Raw genomic sequence first — 8,397 nt, 5'->3', positions numbered from 1 at the left:
GCCGCGGAGCAACTGGGCCCGTGAGCCACAATTACTGAGCCTGCGCGTCTGGAGCCTGTGCTCCGCAGCAAGAGAGGCCGCGACAGTGAGAGGCCCGCGCATCTGCGATGAAGAGTGGCCCCCACTTGCCACAACTAGAGAAAGCCCTCGCACAGAAACGAAGACCCAACACAGCCATAAATAAATAAATAAATAAATAAATAAAAAGACCACTTAAATTGTTTAAAAAAAGAGCACTGGGACTTCCCTGGTAGCACAGTGGTTAGGAATCCTCCTGCCAATGCAGGGGACATGGGTTCGATCCGTGGTCCAGGAAGATCCCACCTGCTGCAGAGCAACTAAGCCTGTGAGCCACAACTACTGAGCCTACACTCTAGAGCCCAGGAGCCACAACTACTGAGCCCACGTGCTGCAACTACTGAAGCCCGCATGCCTAGAGCCCATGCTCCACAACAAGAGAAGCCACCACAATGAGAAGCCCACACACCACAACAAAAAGTAGCCCCCGCTCGCCACAGCTAGAGAGAACCTGCGTGCATCAATGAAGATCCAATGTAGCCAAAAATAAATAAATAAAATTTAAAAATTAAAAAAAAAAAAAAGAGCACCGACCTCAAAAAGTTCCTGTGAGGACTAAATGAAATAATGAATGCAAAGTACTTCACAGCCAGGCACATAGTAAGTGCTTATTTAAATATTAATTATTATTATTATGCAATTTGAGAGTGGTTTATAATTTTAATATCTGGCCTTATACATTACAGAATTTTTATGTTTAAGAATATGTTGTCTCCCCTGATGAACTCTGAGCATCTCAAGGGCATTGGTGAGCTCCTCTTCCTCACCTGTATTAGTTAGCTTCTGCTGGGTAACAAACCACCCTGAAACTTAGTGGCTTAAAATAACACCATGTATTTAGTGGTTCTTAAACTTTAGCATGCATCACAATCACCCAGACGGCTTGTTTAAAAAGGTCACTTGGGCCCACTCCTAGAGTTTATGATTCAGTAGTTTAAGATGAGTCTGAAAATTTGCATTTCTAACAGGCTCCCAGGTGATGCTGATGCTGCTGGGCTGGAGGATACACTTTGAGAATCGCTGAGTTCATGATTGTGTGGGTTGGCACTTTGGGCTGGACTCAGCAGGGCAGTTCTTCTGGTCTGGGCTGTGCTCACTTATGCATCTATGATCAGCTGCTGGTTAGCCATGCAGCTCTGTTTCTCGGGGGGGGCGGTGGTTTGCTGGCTGCCAGCTAAGGTGACATGTGTGACTGGGCCATTTGTCTCTCATGCCTTGGCTGCTGAGCCCAGGACTATTCCCATGGAGCTCATAGTGTTCCAAGAGAGAGTAGAGCTGCAAGGCCTCCTGAGGTCTAGACTGGCACTCTGTCATGTTGCAAAGGGGTGTGGCTAAAGAGGAAGGGTGCATGAGAGGCCAGGTTTGCAATCTACCTCACCACCACTGGGTCTTAACATCTAATTGGTGTGCAGAAAATACTCATTGAATGAGTAAATAATTCTCCGAGCAACTGAGCTTTAAAATTTTACATGAATGGATAAAGAAGATGTGATACATATATACAATGGAATATTACTCAGCCATAAAAAGGAAAGAAATTGGGTCATTTGTAGAGACGTGGATGGACCTAGAGTCTGTCATACAGAGTGAAGTAAGTCAGAAAGAGAAAAACAAATATCGTATATTAACACATATATGTGGAATCTACAAAAATGGTACAGAAGAACCTATTTGCATGGCAGGAATAGAGACGCAGATGTAGAGAATGGATGTGTGGACACAGCAGGGGAAGGGGAGGGTGGGATGAACTGGGAGATTAGGTTTGACATAAATACACTACCACGTGTAAAATAGATAGCTAGTAAGAACATGCAGTATAGCACAGGGAGCTCAGCTCGGTGCTCTGTGACAACCTAGATGGGTGGGATGGGGGGGTGGGCGTGGGAGGGAGGTCCAAGAGGGAGGGGATATAGGTATACATATAGCTGATTCACTTCATTGTACAGCAGAAACTAACACAACATTGTAAAGCAGTTATATGCCAATTAAAAAATCAATAAAAAATAAAGTTTTGCAAATGGTAGCAATTTATCTGAGCGCTGCAGTTCAGGATAACATGCCTAGGAGGCTGCCGATGAGTGCTAGATTTCCCACTTACTGGCCCTGCCTGTGACCTTTACCCTCAAGACTCAGGATTTTCATGCATAAAATGGAGATTATGATTCTCATCTCCCAGAGTTCTGGTAACTTGAGAAACAGTACAAATTAACCTCTTGGCACCTCAGTTTCCTCATGTGAAAGATGGGCACAAATCGTCCCCATCTCACGGAGCTTTGGGGAGAACTAAACCAGATGGTGTGTCCAAAGTTCTTGCCTTATAAAGTGCTCACAAGTATTCTTAATTGGATCACCTTGCTTAGCACTGTGGTGGCAACACTCAGTAAATGCCAGGTCCAACATAGCACTCTGGCTATAGAAATCCCAGCGTCTGTTCAATTTGCTACCAAAAGAGCTGCCCCTAAAATGCTCCAGGTCAAGAACTCCAGGTGCATGAATGCTGCCCAAGATGCCAAGCTTTGAAAATCTACACCTGCCAGCAGCCACCAGCAGCCTGGCTGGATAACCCTTGGGGCCCCACTTTCTCGCCAGCTGGATGCCTCTGCATGCCTCTGCCCACTTCTCCCATTCACCTGGCCCGCAGCTCCACGGCCTCCACTAATAAAGCGAAAGTAGGTCACCTCGTTATTTCAGATTTTAGAGGCAGGTGAGATACAGGAGAAAAGGATGGAGTGGGTAGAGCCAACAGCTAGGGCTAAGAGGTGGAGAGCTGGAGAATTCATAGACCTTTTGTAACTTCCTTAGACTGGGAAGGGAGGAAAGGAAAGAAGGAAGAGAGGGAGGGAGGGGAGGAGGGAGAGAGGGAGGGAGGTGAGGAGGGAGAGAGGGAGGGAGGGAGGGAGGAAGGGTATAGGGAAGGATGGAGAGAGGGTGGAAGGGAGTCTGATAGGCAGATGGTTGATTTGCAGGCAGCAGGGACCAACCATCTCCAGCAGCCTCTGAGCCCCAGAGGCTGGAGATGCTAAGGGAGCAATCTCGTCGCTGCCCATTTAATTGCCCAGGGAAACCGCAGTGAAGGAGGAGGCCGCAGCTCGATAAAGCTTTCTGAGTGGTCCCTGGGGCTTCACTCCCTCCAGGTGACTCCCATTTAGGCCAGTGTTAATGGGTCCCCTGCCGAGAAGCCCTTGTTGGGGATGTGCAGTTAAAAGTGCCTCATTCAAGTAATCACCATCAGAAAAAAAAAAGCCTTCTGGGCTGGGAAGGTGAGCTCAGGCTGCCAGTTTCAGACAAGCCTGGAGCAAGGCAGCTCCTCAGCCAGTAACCCAGGCTCTTCTTACCCTCCCCTCCCCAGGGGGACAGCAGGGCTGTGCAGACTTGTGGGTCGGCACAGTGAATAAAGCTTAGTACCAACACAGGATCAGATTTCAGATCAGGTCCATGATAGCAGGAGGGAGTGAGGAAATGTGAGGAATCTGGAATTTTTCCCCCAGGGAGGCTCCAGGCTAATACAAGTGGTTCGGTTACTATGTACCAGGGGCTTTGCAGGTGCTGAGGATGCTGTGGTGTGAGTGTGCCCAGTGGTGAGGCCCTGCTCTCAGGATGCTGAGGTCCAGCGCAGGGAGACAGAGGCTAAGTGAACCAATGAGTAACTGAGATGATTTCAGAGAGTGAAGAGAATACATAGGTTGATTGTGGTGGATTGGCCTGGAGTGGAGGCCATGAGGAAGAGCAGTATTAGACAGAATGATTAGGAAACACTTCTCTAGGGATAAGTCTTGAGCCAAAACCTGAATGTTAGGAGGAAGCAAAGATCAGAGGAAAGGGTGTCCAAGTGGAAAGAAGAGCTGGCAAAGGGCCTGGGTTTGGAACCAGCGTAGCATGTTAGAAAAACAGAAGGACGCTCAGTGTAATGAGAGTAGAGTGAGCTCCCGGGAGTTAGAATCAGAGAAGTTGCACATTGTGGCAATGTTACTGAACTCAAGTTCACGTGCCTGACGCACAGTGAGGCCAAATAAACCGACATGTCGGGAGTTTGGAGCAGGGAAAGGTTTACTGCAGGGCCAAGCTAAGAGAACAGGCAGCTCGTGCTCAAAAACCCTGAACTCTCTGCTGGCTTCGGGGGGAGAGAAGTTTTTATAGGCAACACCTGGGGTGAGGACTACAGGGTGTGTGACTTTCTTCTGATTGGTTGGTGGTGAGGTAATGGCGGGGCTCCAGGATCTTGTGCTCAGCCTGAAGTCACCCTCCTCCACATGGGTGGAGGCCTTATTTCTGCAGAAGAACTCAAAGATATTGTTATGAATATTCCTTTTTTGTTGTTGTTGTTGTTGTTTTTGGCTGTGCCGCACACGGCTTGTGGGATCTTAGTTCCCCGACCAGGGATTGAACCCAGGCCCTCGGCAGTGAGAGTGCAGAGTCCTAACCACTGGACCGCCAGGGAAGTCCCTGTATGTTCCTTGAGGGGGAACCAGGACCCTGCCCCAAGGCTGCACTATTGTTTCCTGACTGCTCCTCCCTTATTTCTGCATCCCTTCCCTGATTAACAATTGTTTGAATCTGCCCTTTGGAACTCAGGGAAGGTCTAGGAGGCTGAATGAAGCCCATTTCCTATAAACAAGAAAGGGGGACAAAGAAAGGATTTGTGCCCAGGACCCCCACCGGATCCTGCTCGGTTTCAATAGCCAGCTTCCAAGATAGCCCCCAGTGAACTCTGAAAAGTGATTCATGCCCCACTCCCCACCCACCCCGCACCCCCCAGCTCACATGCGTGGTCAGGATCTGAGCCTGATACCCCGAAGTGACCAGATTTCTCAAACTTGAAAGCAGCCAGACTTTCTATACCACCGCAGTGTTCCTGAATCCTGAGCCTCACGTAGCCTGGAAGGATATTCTGTGTTTCTTAATTAGTGTTAATGGAACACACTGATTTCCTCCAGGCACAAGGACTTTCTGCATCTTTCTGATTCCATTTAACCACATATTCTAATTGATGTCTTTCCCCCCACCCAATTTATTTACTAATGAAAACCGTACAAATGAATCATGCTTGAATCAAGACTTGCCTTTGCTGGTTTACAGTAAGCTTCAAGGAGGCTCCTGAGGAATCTTCTTTCTGGTAGTACTCAGTTTGGGGGTAATTGTGGGACCTGTTCTTTATACGACCTAAGGAACAGGTCAGGCTGCCCTGTGGTCTCTGAATCAACAGCTGGCAGCACTCAGCGACGATGACCTGCTGTGTGCCAACACAATGGCGAGCGTGAGGAGAAAGCATGTGTGATAGCCCAGACAACCCAGCACAGGAGACAGGCCGGCTTCTCCATCTGGCTGAGCCTTTAATGAGGAAATTTAGCTCCTCCTAAACACCCTCTGACTCTTCCACTACAAAATTTGTTTAATGACAACAAAGACCTACTGTAGAGCACAGGGAACTATATTCAATATCTTGTAATAACCTATAATGGAAAAGAATCTGAAAAAGAATATATATATATATATATATATATACACACACACACCAACAGTTGTGTTTAACTGAATCACTTTGCTATACACCTGAAACATTGTAAATCAACTATACTTCAATTAAAATAAAATAAAATAAAATTTGTTTAATGAATTTCACATTCTAAGTAATATGGAGAGGATAAAATGAATTCATTAATGCATCTCAGAACACCATTGACAATACAGAGTGGTCACAGGTGAGGGCTCTGGAGCCTGACCACCTGGCTCACATCCTGGGTCACATCCTTTATTACCTCTCACCAAAGGACATAACTTCTCCGTACCCCAGTTTTCTCATTTGTATTATGGAGGTAATGACAACACCTACCTCATGAAATTGTTCTCGAAATCAAGAGAGATGGTGAATAAAGCACTTTGGAACACATTAAGCACTCAGTAAGTGGTAGCTATTATTATTTTAATGTACCAGAGTACCTGAGACTTACTAAGCTCTAGCTAGATTGTTGCCATTGTCATTAGTAGAAACAACCAACCAACAAACAGAAAACTTCAAACTTAACAGCCCTAGGAGACATACAGTCTCTCTCTCTTTTTTTTTCTTTTTTAATTGAAGTAGAGTTGATTTACAATTTTGTGTTTGTTTCAGGTGCACAGCAAAGTGATTCAGTTATACATATATATATCTATATTCTTCTTCAGATTCTTTTCCCTTATAGGTTATTACAAAATATTGAGTATAGTTCCCTGTGCCATACAATAGGTCCTTGTTGTTTATCTTATATTTGGTAGTGTGTATGTGTTAATCTCAAACTCCTAATTTATCCCTCCCCCCTTTCCTCTTTGATAACCATAAGTTTGTTTTCTATGTCTGTAGGTTTATTTCTGTTTTGTAAATAAGTTTATTTGTATCTTTTTTTTTTAGGACTCCACATATAAGTGATATCATACAATATTTGTCATTGGCTTACCTCACTTAGTATGATAATCTCTAGCTCTATCCATCTTGCTGCAAATGGCATTATTTCATTCTTCTTTATGGCTGAGTAATATTCCAATATATATATATCATATATAATGATATATATAAGATATCTCATATATAATGATATATATGAGATATCTCATATATAATGATATATATACGATATCTCATATATAATGATATATATAAGATATATCATATATAATGATATATATAGGATATATATCATATATAATGATATATATGATATATATCCTATATATAATGATATATATAGGATATATATCATATCTTCTTTATCCATTCATCTGTCAATGAAAATTTAGGTTGCTTCCATGTCTTGGCTATTATAGATAGTGCTGCAATGAACACTGGGGTACACATTTCTTTTCGAATTAGCATTTTCTCCAGATATATGCCCAAGAGTGGGATTTCAGGATCATATGGTAATTCTACTTTTAGTTTTTTAAGGAACCTCTATACCATCTTCCACAGCGACTGCACCAATTTACATTCCCACCAACAGTGTAGGAGCTGCCTTGAGAGCCGCCTGCACTCTGAACCATTAGGCATGGATTGGATGCAGCTGTTCTTAAGTTGAAGCAAGCATCACCATCACCTGGAGGCTTGTTAAAAGAGAGAGGTGGGCCTCGCCCTCAGGGTTTCTGAGTCAGTTGGTCTAGGGTATAGGCCTGATGACTTGCATTTGTAATGAGTCCCAGGAGAAGCTGGTGCTGTGGGTCTGGGAACACACTGTTGTTTTCTCTTTTTTTGGCCATGCCGCTGGCACACGGGATCTCAGTTCCCCGACCAGGGATCCAACCCGCGCCCCCTGCAGTGGAAGCGCGGAGTCCTAACCACTGGACAGCCGGGGAAGTCCCTGGGAACACACTTTGAACCATCTGTTTAATAGTCTAATTCTCAGGGAGCCATCTCATTTCCAAGCTCTGGCCCCATTAGCCAGCCATCAACCATGGTCCCGTCTCACTGCCCCATACAGCCCTCTCAATGTGGGAACCCCCTGGAAAGAGGCCACCAGAATGCCTTCTCACATCCTCTCCTTTGATGCTAAAGGCGACCCTGTCACCTTACAATCACCAGATAGCTAAGGAATTAATCTAAAAAGACCAAGCCCTTCTCTGCATCCCTGAGTTGAGAGGTAGAATTTTTCAGAGATACTTTAGCAGCTGTTCAGCCTCTGACCAGCTCTGGTTCAGAAAGAGTTAATTATTTTTTTTGTTTCAGTGGACCCCAAATGTGAAGGGGTTCTTCTGGTTCCTACCCTCAAATTAAATCTTTCTCTCTAGAGAAACATAAAACTAGAAGGATTCAGAGCTATATTGTTTCATTCACTAAAAACAAAACAAAACAAAACAAACCCTTCCTTCTGAAATTCATTAGCTTTGTGTTAATATTGTGACCAAAATTAATTTTAGACCAAAGTCAAAACCATTATTCTTTATTTTCCCTAAAATATATTTTACCTTCAGAAACCTGGCAAGTAGGAAAGTACAATTCACTATTAAAATGGGCTTTGCTAACTTGCAGTATAATCTTTGGAGAAGAGTTGAAGAAAAAAAGAAGTAACAGAATTATAGAGAAAAATTTGGAGGAAAAAAATGAGACAGATATGCAAGAAAATATAACACTGCAGACGTAAAGGAACAGTTGGAAAATATTTTCTGTAAAAGGCCAGATAGTAAATATTTTCAGCTTTGTGGGCCATAGAGTTTCTGTTGCAACCACTGGACTCCATCCTTGTTCTGTGAAAGCAGCCACAGACAATATGTGAATGAGTGTGTAGGACTGTGGTCCAACAAAACTTCACATATATGGATGTGAAATTTGAATTTCATGTAATTTTTACCCAACAC

This window comes from Eubalaena glacialis, chromosome 13 (assembly GCF_028564815.1).
Source record: "Eubalaena glacialis isolate mEubGla1 chromosome 13, mEubGla1.1.hap2.+ XY, whole genome shotgun sequence".
NCBI classification, from domain to species: domain Eukaryota; kingdom Metazoa; phylum Chordata; class Mammalia; order Artiodactyla; family Balaenidae; genus Eubalaena; species Eubalaena glacialis.
Note: the sequence above shows the minus strand (reverse complement) of the source record.